General features: G+C 42.7%; 1 long non-coding RNA gene across 8 annotated transcripts in view; it reads left to right on the top strand.

Moving 5' to 3' along the window:
* The window catches only part of LOC126502641 (uncharacterized), a 503616-nt gene that overhangs the window by 366112 nt on the left and 126217 nt on the right, over nt 1-11287 (top strand). The window contains exon 5 of one of the 8 annotated variants that reach the window (XR_007591994.1): nt 5186-5282. The exons of the other annotated variants lie outside the window; for them this stretch is intronic. This is a non-coding gene — a long non-coding RNA (uncharacterized lncRNA). The remainder of the gene's footprint in view (nt 1-5185; nt 5283-11287) is intronic. 8 annotated transcript variants of the gene reach the window in all.

Below are 11287 nucleotides of genomic sequence, written 5' to 3'. Positions count from 1 at the left end.
TGTAAGCACCCCAAGGTGCGCTTACCGGGAAGATTCTAGCCTCCATCCATCGTTGCGTCTACCCAGGAGAGCTGAGCATGGCGTCTCTGCTCCAGCAGAGCTGTCGGGTCTCTCTGGGAGCAGAGCAGAGTCTGACCTCACTTCCTCTTCCGCCCAGAATTCTATTCTGTTTACTCCTCCCATCTATGTTCCAAGCCATGAGGCCAAGCAGCTGGTTTATTATAACTTAACCAATGAAATCAACATATTGATATATGACACTCCCACATCAGATGTGTATTAATGTCCGGCTGCCTCCCGATTCACCACTTTCCTTTGCAACAAGTGTACTTTCCTGTCGGTGCTCTCTTAAGTAGGAAGGCACACAGCCCATTTGTGTTACTGCCATGCTGTGATTATCAACTTCAAAGGTATCCCCAAGAGAATCTTAAATCAGAGGCTCCCTCAGCTGCTAGGTCTTGCCTACTGTCCGTAGAAGATAAAGAGTTCAAAGTGAGGACTCTGGATACTAGATGGACTTGATGTTAAATCCAGATTCCATAATTTTCTACTCTAATATTTGGGCAAAGTTTGTTCTTGGGCAACTTGTAACCAGTCTGGGCCTCAGTTTCTCCAAATGTTATGGGAGGAAAATTGTAGAATTTAGCAAATTAGGTTACTATGATGAAATGATGCCCACAAGGACTTAAGCGCATTGCCCATAATGCTTAGCACAGTTCAAATGTTATGCTATCATCATTGGTGATGTCACCATGTCCCACGTACATCCCTTTCATAGATGGGATAATAGCTATACGTCTCAGGGCCATTTTGTGTTCTAGAGGCTTGTGCCAATTCCTACAGCCAGAACTCCACTGCAGATGGTATTTTCTGTGGTGTGAGGTCCTGGAAGGGATGCCTACATAACTTTTCTTCAATGTTGGTTCATCTCAACTTTGACCTTTCTGTAGGCGTTGTGGTAATCAACACTCACTCTTGGACCCAGCCTGTGGAGGACAGGAACAGAAGGGTGGGTTGCAAGCATAGGTAGCAAATGGTCGGACCAGAATTCTACTTCTCAATGTGGCAGCGATAAGCCCATCTTCTGCCTTTTCATTTGCTGTCCCACTGTCACGCCTGAGTCTTGAAACAATGAAGTCATTTTCTTTCAGTTTTGGAATATTGTTCTAGTTCCTGAAATACCAACTGTCATTCTGAACCTTCTCTTGTTTCCTCCAGAAAAGTGAACCCCGCTACTGTATAGATTCAGTTCTTCTGAATTCAGTAAATATGAAAAAAGTCATTCTCCACTTTTTGTAAATTCCACTATCAACTTGAGCCTCAAAAACTGTACTACTGTGCCATATGCAAGCTCTGGCCCTCCTGAGCACCTTCCCACAGATGGCCAACTTCGTTACCAAATTCTCTTTGGTTGGTGAAAACATTAGGTCATTAGAACATATAGATAGAAAGTAGCTGTTGCTTCAACCTGCCTGGTATTTTCACAGCATCAAATTCAAGTTTTCTGAAGGTGTTTGTACATATGGCTTTAATTTTCCTTCTAGCTCACCTGAATGGCAGACAGTGTTATATGTGGATGTTCATGACTGCCCACAGAGCAGGTGACTCGTGAACTAGAGATACGTCCTATTCAAAGGCTGGGGAGTCTGCGAGTCCTCCAACAGGCGTCCATTCCATGACCTTGTCATGGAAATGTGTTTGGTCTCCATAATCCTTGGTCAAAGGATCCTTTGTGTTAGGGAGACATCATAGCCCAAAGCAACACTCTCTTTATATTCTGATCCTGGTTACATTCTGCGCAAGGACCCCAGATTCTCACACTTAGAGTGAAGCAACTCAACCTCTGACTGTCTGAGACTTGACACCTCCTACAGAAGGACCCAACTTTCCCCACAACATTCTTGGATCATTTAGGGACATGGTTAAGAATCTACTCTTTTGCTGACAAAGACCTGAGCATGGACTTTTACTTTGTTGCTTACTAACTGGATAACTTCTTCTGTGTGGGCATAAACTTTGTCCATTATACTTTTTTTTTTATTAAGTAGGATAGCTCTGTGTAGCCCAGACTGGCCTCAAAACTGTCCAGATCCTCTAGCCTTGGCTTCTTCTGTTCTGGGATTGTAAATATGCACTTTCTCATATTCATAGTTAAATCAAAGTCTCACAGTGTCTGCCCCCAAAAGACGGCAGTGGGATGGCCAGGGCACGGTAACTAGTCAATATTTCACAGTCACTACCTAGTAATATATCATACATCCGTAGCATTCTGGTGCTTATGACAATGAGATCACAGCCTAGGCTGGAACCTCATGTCACTCTTAGCACCAAGCACAGAGCTGGGGAAGCATACAGTGCAGGCTGGCTTCCGGCAACTGCAGCTTCTCCCTTCGTCAATGTCACTACTATAAAGATAGCAACTAGAGAAGGAGCGGATGACAAGTTACTGGGGTGGAAATAAAGGGGCCAAAGAATGTATTTATGGCATTCAAATTTCAAAACTTCTCATCACATCTAGGAGACTTTACTGGAACCATTGCCATCTGTTTGCTGGATGGCAGTGACAGAAATATGTTCCTGAATTTGGACTCTTCCCCCTTCCCCCAGCTGTGCAGTGTGGCCAGATGTTCTCGTGTTTCAGATGTAACCATGTCCATCAAGTTCTTTGTGGGACTGGCTTGTTCATGCTTGTATGTTTGGTTTTTTTTTTTTTTTTTTATGGTAGTGAGACCAGTGGGCTTGTTTATCCATTTTTTTCCCTGTCTTTTTTTTTCTCATGTTGCTTCAATTTAAATTAAAAGCCAACACTGTCACCAATTAACCAAGGGTGGCACATTTGTAAACCTGGATGAGCCGAGTTGCCAGTTGAGAAAAATCCCTCTGCTCTCTGTCAAAACCGTGTTTACCAGGCACCGTTGGTGTCTTGGCAGTGCTGCCTGGGTTTTGTCAGAAGGCAATGGGGCTGTGTAAAAGATGCCCATCAGAGATGCTAGCGGACTTGTGGGATTCCCAGACTTAAATATGCTGTGAACTAATTAACACGAGTGTGAGAGTAAACACTCAGATATGTTACCTTATGATTCACGGGCACAAATCTCTGTGCATGGGTTCCTGTCTCCTAAACAAGAATGATAGTGGCTGTTATGGCAGGAAGAGACTCTATGGGCAAGGCAATGTTGGCTTATGTTAGCAGGTGTCCTCTAGTTTCCGTCTCTACCAAGCTTGCCAAGTCCAGGAGAGTCAGCTTAGCCTGAATGTATGTCCTGGAGAGTGCAAAAATGGCCAACCACAAGAGAGAGAGCTTTGTCTATCGGTGCAAAGGTGAGAGGCCTCCCACATCCATACCAGAAACATTTCCTTGTCTCTCATTTGAATCCAGGGGCTCCCGACTTAAGATGGAAGCCTTATTGTTCATGGGCACACTGAGGTTGATGCCTTCTGGACTGTGAAGAAAAAAAACAATCGCCTCTTTCCTCTGGCCTTTGATCTGAACTGATCATGAAAATGGGAATATCAGATGCTAAGCACCCATGGGAAGGCTGCAGAGAATGGAAGTGGGCTTCTTTGTTGCTGTATAATGCTCACTTTAGCCCGCTTCAATGAAAGCAGGCTTCATTATTCCCAGTTGGAACCTTCACTTTATAAACACGTGTGCATTTGAGCAACACCAAATGGGCCCAGTAGTTGTCAGTTTCCTCAGTTGTTAAGGAAAATTATAGAACTCGGCAAATTGAATTAATGTAATGAAATGATGTCTGCAGAGCTTTGAGTGTATTGCCCAGAATGCACAGGAAAAGCTCAGATTTTACAAGGTTGCATATACACACACACGCGCACACACACGCACGCACACACATGGAAGAGACCATGAATCCGACAAGGAGTGTGTGTGTGTGTAAATGTTGTAAATACAGTGTACTCATGTATGAAATTTTGAATTTTTAAAAACCTACTTCATTTTCGCCTAGGAAAGTCTAACCCGCAGAGCCTTCTTGGTATATTTACTCAGGAATGGTGCTGCCCAATGGTGATGAAAGTATTTCCCATGCTGTGTTACACAATTTAATGTCAACTGACACAGGCTACATTATCAGAGAGGAGAAAATGTCAGCTAAGAAAATGCTTCCAGAAGATGAGTTTGTAGGCAAACCTGTAGGGCATTTTCTTAATTAGTAATTGATGGGGGAGGGCCCAGCCTATTGTGGGCCGTGCCAACCCTGGGCTGGTGGTCCTGGTTCTAGTAATAAAACAGGCTGAGTAAGCTATGGAGAGCAAGCCAGGAAGCAGCACTCCTCTCTGACCTCTGCATCAGCTGGGCCTCCAGGTTCCTGCCTTGCTTGAGTTCCTGCTCTCACTGCTTTTGATGATGAACTGTGATGTGGAACTGTGAGAGAAAAAAATCCTTTCCTCCCCTAGTTGCTTTGGTCATGTGTCTCATCAAAGCCATGCATCATGTCTGCTGAACACTGAGGGGAGTCCAGTGTGACCGGGAGATGAACATTTAACGTCCTTTTAGTTAGATGCCATGAGAGGAGTCACAGGAGGGCTGGGCCCGGATGCCACAGTCGCTCTACAGCAGAGTGAGTGTAGCATTTCACCACATTGTGCAAACCAGCTATTCGCACACCTGGTTCTGAGTTGGAACCACTGAAGTAGCTTGGCTTGGAGTGTAGGAGAAAACCCAGCCATACCGCTTGTGTGCTCAGAAAAGGAGACATGTGTGCATGAATTAAGATTTGACAAAATGAATATGTCTACTGCCTCATTAGACATTCTCAAATGAAATTAGCTTTTTAAAAAATATGTTGGTACCACTGACTGGTTTATGCTAAGGAAGCTTTGCCCACAGTTCTCTTTTTTAAAAAAATAAAATCATCTTATTCTAATTAACTCGCAAATAAAACCAGCAGCAGCTAGTTTAAGGAAACCAGTCGGCCACTTGCCTACTCTCAAACTCTGCACATCTCAGTGAACTTCTATGCAGCTGCTATTTGGAGTTTTACAATTTCATTAACGCTTACAGTTTTATAGACTTACCCACTGCAAAAAAGAAAACGACTCTGACTGAGTTGAAACAAAAAAAAAATTAAAACTGTATAGTTTCTTCCGCAGTCCATGTGTCCTGTTGCCTTCCTCCCACCCTTTCCATCTCCCACAGTTACCCTCTCTCGGTTTCTCCTGACAGGTATGCACACGAGGGAGGGAGAACATTGTCTCCTTTTGTTCACCATTACACCTTCCGAGTCTACCCACTTCCTGCAGGTTTCATGTTTTGTTTGTAGGTGAGTAAGATTCCGGTTTGTGTTTGAAACACACTTTCATTATCTACCCATCTGGTGGTCCCATTTGCTTGCTGTCAGAGACAGAGGGACAGTTTACACGGGTTGTGGGATGTGCAAATATCTCCGTGGACAGGATATGGGGTACTTTCATATGCATGGGTTTAAAGTCAATGTAGAGAATGAAAAAAATCTAAACATAATTTGATGAAGTGTCTGACACCCTGAAAAAGCTTCAGGAACCTCAATATTCTACAGACTACACTTGGCAAAATACTCTAGAATCTTTGTCTTTTCCCCATCCTATACCCTCTTCAGTCTCTCTCTTTCTCCCCCCTCATACATATACACGTTCCTTACAAAGATTTTTCTTTTATTTTTGAGATTATAATATAATTACATTCTTTCTCCCATTGAACCCTACCATAAACTCTTCTTTATCTCTTTCAAATGGATGTTCTCAACCGTTGTTACACATACACACCTACATGTAAAGAAAGTCTATGTATGTTTTACCCATAGTGCTACTTTTTAAATAACCTTTATTAAATTAAACTTTATTCTAATTAACTCACAAATAAAATTATCATCAGTTAATTTAAGGAATGCGTAATACATATATTTACAATCTGCTCAGTCTATGTAGCAGATCTTGTGTGCTTGTTTTTAGATTTGACCACTTGGTATTGGATAATCAATTGCTATGCTCCTCCCAGAAAAAAGACATTTTCCCACTCTCAGAATTCTTTACTTGTCTGTAGTTCTTCGTATAGAGTTGAGGCCCCATGGTCTTTTCCCGTCCACTTTGGCATGTCTTTTCTTGTTGCCCTTGTTCTGCTCATGTTTAGGTACTGATGTTGGTAAGGCTTCTGATATTACTAGAAGACAGTCTCCCAGCAAGCTTCCCATTCCTTTGACTCTTCCTGCCTTTCCATCCTCTTTTCCCACAATGTTCTCTGAGAGATTTAGAGTTGCTTTGGAGACACCTTATTGGGAGTGGATTCTATAACTCTGTCTTTTGATTTGTTGTGATTTTCTGTAATAGATTCTTTGTATTGCAAAGAGAAGTTTCCTTAATGATGGTGAGAACTATATTATTTGTGTGTATAGGGCAAATATTTATAGTGTAGAAAGGGATTGTGCGTGTTTAATAATGTGGTGCTTGTAGGTTCTCCTCCAGGATTCGTGACTTCCCTTGCCCTGGGTAGTTGATTGAGCTTCTAATACTGAGTATAGTTTGATCTTAAAGAGTGTATTAAGTTCAATTAGAGAGCTGTTGGTTACCACCAATGTATGTGTGACACTATTGCACCCTTAGATCATTGTGCCATGCTGGCTGCTGTTGTGGTTCATAGGCATCATAGCTAAGTAGGACTGTTGGTGGCATCCTTGCTTTGGAAGCTTGCATAGTGCTGTCTGATATCATAAAAGCTCAAAGGTCAGTTCCAGAATTGTGACCCCTGGGCCCTGTGTCTGAATGCATGGTGTCTTTGGCATTAGGAAAAGCCTTCCACCTCTGGTGGGACAACCAAGACCAGCAGCATTAGCCTGTAATAGCTTGAGAGTGAGAGTCTCTTGGACACCCTGGCCAACAATTTAAAAGAGGGCTTCTCAGGCTTGGTGTTGGGGTTTTGTTAAGGAGTTTATTACTTTTGGAGGGCGCATAGTTAGCATAGAGAGAAAATTTCATTTACACTTTAGGGATAGGTTGTGGTATAGGCAGGAGCACTGGATGTGAGGCCCTGGAAGTTTGGAGAGGATGAGGAGATTAGGAATGTCCGGGAAGTGCACCAGGCTAGGCCTCAGAGAATGTTATGAGGTCTGTCTGGGAAGACAGGTTGGATGTAGCACAAAAGCACACCTTCAGTTTAGCAGAAGGGCATCCCTCTATCCTGACCTGATTCTCTTCCTATTTTGTTTGCCTTAATGATCCGTTCTTACACATAGGGTGCTCACCTGAGCTGAACACAATCTTTGAACATTTTCTTTTTTTCCTAATTAATTTAAACATCATGAGATAAAGTATGTAGTGGGATATTTAGAATTTTTTCTTCAGTACTGTGAATTAGCCTCAGGGCTTTGCCCATACTACACAAGTGCTTTACCACTGAGCTATATCCTAAGCCTATAGCTAGTAAAATGAAAGAAAAAAGGCAGACAGAATGAAAGAAAGAAATGAAGTAAGGAAAGAAGGAAGGAAGGAAGGAAGGAAGGAAAAAATAAAACAAAAGAAAGAGCAAAGAAACTCACATATCATAATACTATTCTGGTAGATGACTACTAGCCAATTTTAAGTAAACTAGTTGCTGCTTTAGAAATTCTTAAATCAAAAACAGCAACAAGAAAAGTCATCCTTTATGAGCTTCCTTGTTCTGAGTAAAATAAGCTTTACCTGTTGTCACTGGATATGGCAAAATCAATAGTATATTTTAATATTTCAGAAATACTTAAAAACTTTAAAAAAGATTCTCAGACTGCTACATGGGTAAAGCTGCTTTCCACCAATCCTGTGAGTTCAATCCCCAAGACCCACATAGTGGAAGGAGAGCTGACTTCTGCAAATTATCTTCAGACCTCCACATAGGAACTGTGGAATGGAGGTACCTCACACACACAAACAAATGAATGCAATAAAAAAATTTTAAGGGTTCTCGATAAATTCAGAGGATTTGACAGTCCTCCAAACCCTGACTTTCTCACACTGAAGCTGAGCAGCGAACACTGCAGACCCCATGCTGGTGGGGACCCATCACCTCACGTCACACAGGCACGCAGTGTGCTGCCTCCTAATCACAGGGTTTATTTCTGGACTTTTGTGAGTGACTGACAAAGTTCTTTAATGCCCATTGCAAAATTGTCTCCAGGAGATTTTTAAAAACATATTCTAAATTTGGGACACAAAAGAAACTGGAAACTGTGGCTTTCAACTGAGCCCAGAACTGGCGATTAAAAACTACATTTTTTCTCCCCTTACGCAATAGTCCGACCTGTGCCTCCTTATGCAACAGTAATATGTTTGCACATAAGCATATTTTCCTAGTAGCCAGTAAGAAAATAATTCCACACAGGACGAGCAAAGTGTGCTGAACTACAAGCATGCAAATCTCAGCCTCTAAAGGGAGCATGGGATAGTGGTGCAAGAATGCGCTGCTTTCTGAGTTCTTTATTTCATTGAGCGCCACAGACAAATGTCCATTCCTAGCTAATAATGTCCTTGTATGAAGATATGGGCACCACAGAACACCACTGCCAGAAAAAAAAAAAGCTGTCTTTTGATAATTTTAGTTCTGGTTTCATTTCCATTGCTGTGATAAAATAAGAGGACCAAAGAGCAACTTACAGGAGAACAGGGTTTGCCTCAGTTTGCAATTCCAGGTTAGAGTTCATTGCTGTGGGGATGTCAAGGCGGGGACTTAAGAGAGTTGGTCACATCATCCGCAGTCAAGACTGAACAGAAACTAATGCAGTGTGCACACACTTGCTTGTTTGCTTGTGCAGCTTTATCTCCCTACACTTATATAATTAAGGACTCTGTCTAGGGAATGGTGCCCCCTACAGTGGGCTGGATCTTCCCACACCATTCACAACAATTAGTACAATGCCCCCACAGACATGCCCACAAGCCCCAATACAGACAATCCCTCACTGAGATTCTCTTTCCAAGTGGTCCTAAGTTATAGCAACTTGGTAGTTGAAGCCAATCGTCACACCTCCCCAATGACACTTGGCTAGGTCCAAGGAGGCATTGTCTAAAATGGAAGCATTGACCACATGGAAGGATAGTAACTTTGCTATGCATCACTGAGAAAGATGTAGCATATATACACACCTGAGACCGCGTGTTGAATTTTTAGCAGCCAATCTTTCGGCAGGGAGAAATTTTCACTCCTGTGTCTTCACGTCATCTTTACGCTGTAACTGCTCGGCACTGCTCAGCACTTACAGGGTGACATGTATGTACTTACTAGTCTTAGACCACACAGTGGTTTACATGGGGGCAAATTACTTGTGCTACGTCCATTCCTAAGGATCTGGGTAGACCCTGTCAAGAAACAAAAAACTGGGTGCAATGGCACACTCTTGTGATTCAAAGGACGGCAAGGCAAGAGGCAGAAACAGGAAACCTCTGGAGCTAGGTGGCCAGCAAGTCTTGCCTGTGTGGTGAAGTTCCAGGCGGATGAGAAGCCCTGTCTCAAACAAAAGGCAGAAGGTATCTAAGGAATAATATCTGAAGTCATCCTCCGAACCCTATCTCCCAATGCACACAATTGTGGGTGCACCCTACACCTCACTGGCACCTGTTCTAACGATTTCCATTGACAGGGGCTGGTAAGATGGGAGCTCAGGGCCATGAGAGATTTCATCCTCCTCTTAAAGTATCATCTCTCCAGTGTGATTCTCTCTGTGCATCTGGGCAGACGAAATGTAAGAACAAGATGAGAGACGAGAAAGGAAAAGGACAACTAAGCTCCTAGGGTACATGGTGTGTGTGGTTGAGTTGTCGAAGTATTTCAACTAGAGTCATGTGAGACACGAAGGACAAGAACTTTGAATCTGACAATGATCATGGCTCTCCCACTTGTCTCTAAGATGGCCCCCAAGACTGTTCTTCCATCCCCATTAACTCTTGCGGGGGAAGGGGGAGACTCTGCTTTAACTGATGCAACTGGCTTATATGTCTGGGATGTGAAAAGGCTGTTTGTAAGATAGTAAATTAAAATAACATCCGAGTCGCTTCAAACAATGCCTTTAAAATTCAAGTTCAGGGCAAGTTCCAGCTGCAAATACTTCTCACTTCACACCTGCAGTGACAGCAGGCAAGATGTCTCAAGAGCAGCTCTGTTTCTGTAGGTTACTTTGACCTTGAGGGCTGAAGGATTTAAAAAAAATAAAAAAATGAAAGGGAAACAAAAAGAAAAAAAAAAACCAGGTCTGGTCTGAGCCTTGAAACTAAATAAGTATGAGATAAAAATCACAGTGGAAGTGTGTGTCATTGAAATGAAGCGACTTGTTTTTATCACAAGCCTGTGTGCAGCTAAGTCCACTCTAGGTCTTATCTCCCGCCATCCTCCAGGTACAGATAACGCATGACCATATTAAAATTCCCTCCTCCATCTGAAGCTCCCTATCTCTCTTAGACAAACTAGGTCCTTGACAACTTGATTGCGTGTTGAGCTTCAAAGGACAACACGGAACTTGTGAGATTGGAATGTCCTGATTATCTTAGGCAAAGTTGTGCACATTGCACGGTCGGTCGTTTCAGAGAACAACAGCCACAGCAGCAGCCACGAGTGCTTCCGACGTGTAGAACGAATAGCCGAGGCAATCACAGATGTGGACTGATCTTAAGAAAGGTCTTAGTGACTGGGCAAATGTTTACAATCGCAGCACAAATGTGGCGATACCAAGAGGCTTGCACATTAGAGACCAGCCCAGACTGTGTTGTAGCAAGGTTACGGGCAACTGGGAACAACTTAGCAAAACTCTACGTCTAAAAAGAAATGAGTAAGTCCTTAGGCCAAGTGTAATGTGTATGTAGAAACATGCGAATTCAAATCTCAACTGCTCAGTCTGATGACTTTTCACGTCAACACATCCCCCTACCAATCAATCATTTTTAAGGAACAGGGCATTAACCAGCACCCAAAGTCTCCATGGGGTGCCCAATCAGAAACCCCTAGAAAGCTACCAGTCCCCTGTCTTCTGTCAGTAGGGTTCAGTTTATCCAGTGTTCAGAATTTATATGAATGAATATGTGGTCTATGTATTTTTCACTTCTGACTTCTTCAGTGTTATTTTAGAAGAGATTCATTCATCACATAACACATGGCTGCGGCAGAGGTCTGTTAGTCTATCTATGTCCGGGATACACATACTTATAGATATTTGGTTCCTACACATAGTGGCATATAAGATCAATATTGTTTTGGTTCACAGACATATGGGTTTGTGTTAAAGATATACTGTGGGGTTTCTGAGTCTGGCATTATATTACATTGCATTTCACA

Source organism: Alexandromys fortis, unplaced genomic scaffold, assembly GCF_014885135.2.
Source record: "Alexandromys fortis isolate MF-2015 unplaced genomic scaffold, M_Fortis_MF-2015_v1.1 scaffold_1, whole genome shotgun sequence".
NCBI classification, from domain to species: domain Eukaryota; kingdom Metazoa; phylum Chordata; class Mammalia; order Rodentia; family Cricetidae; genus Alexandromys; species Alexandromys fortis.
The sequence above is the reverse complement of the archived record's forward strand: the minus strand, read 5'-3'. Positions and strand labels throughout refer to the sequence as shown.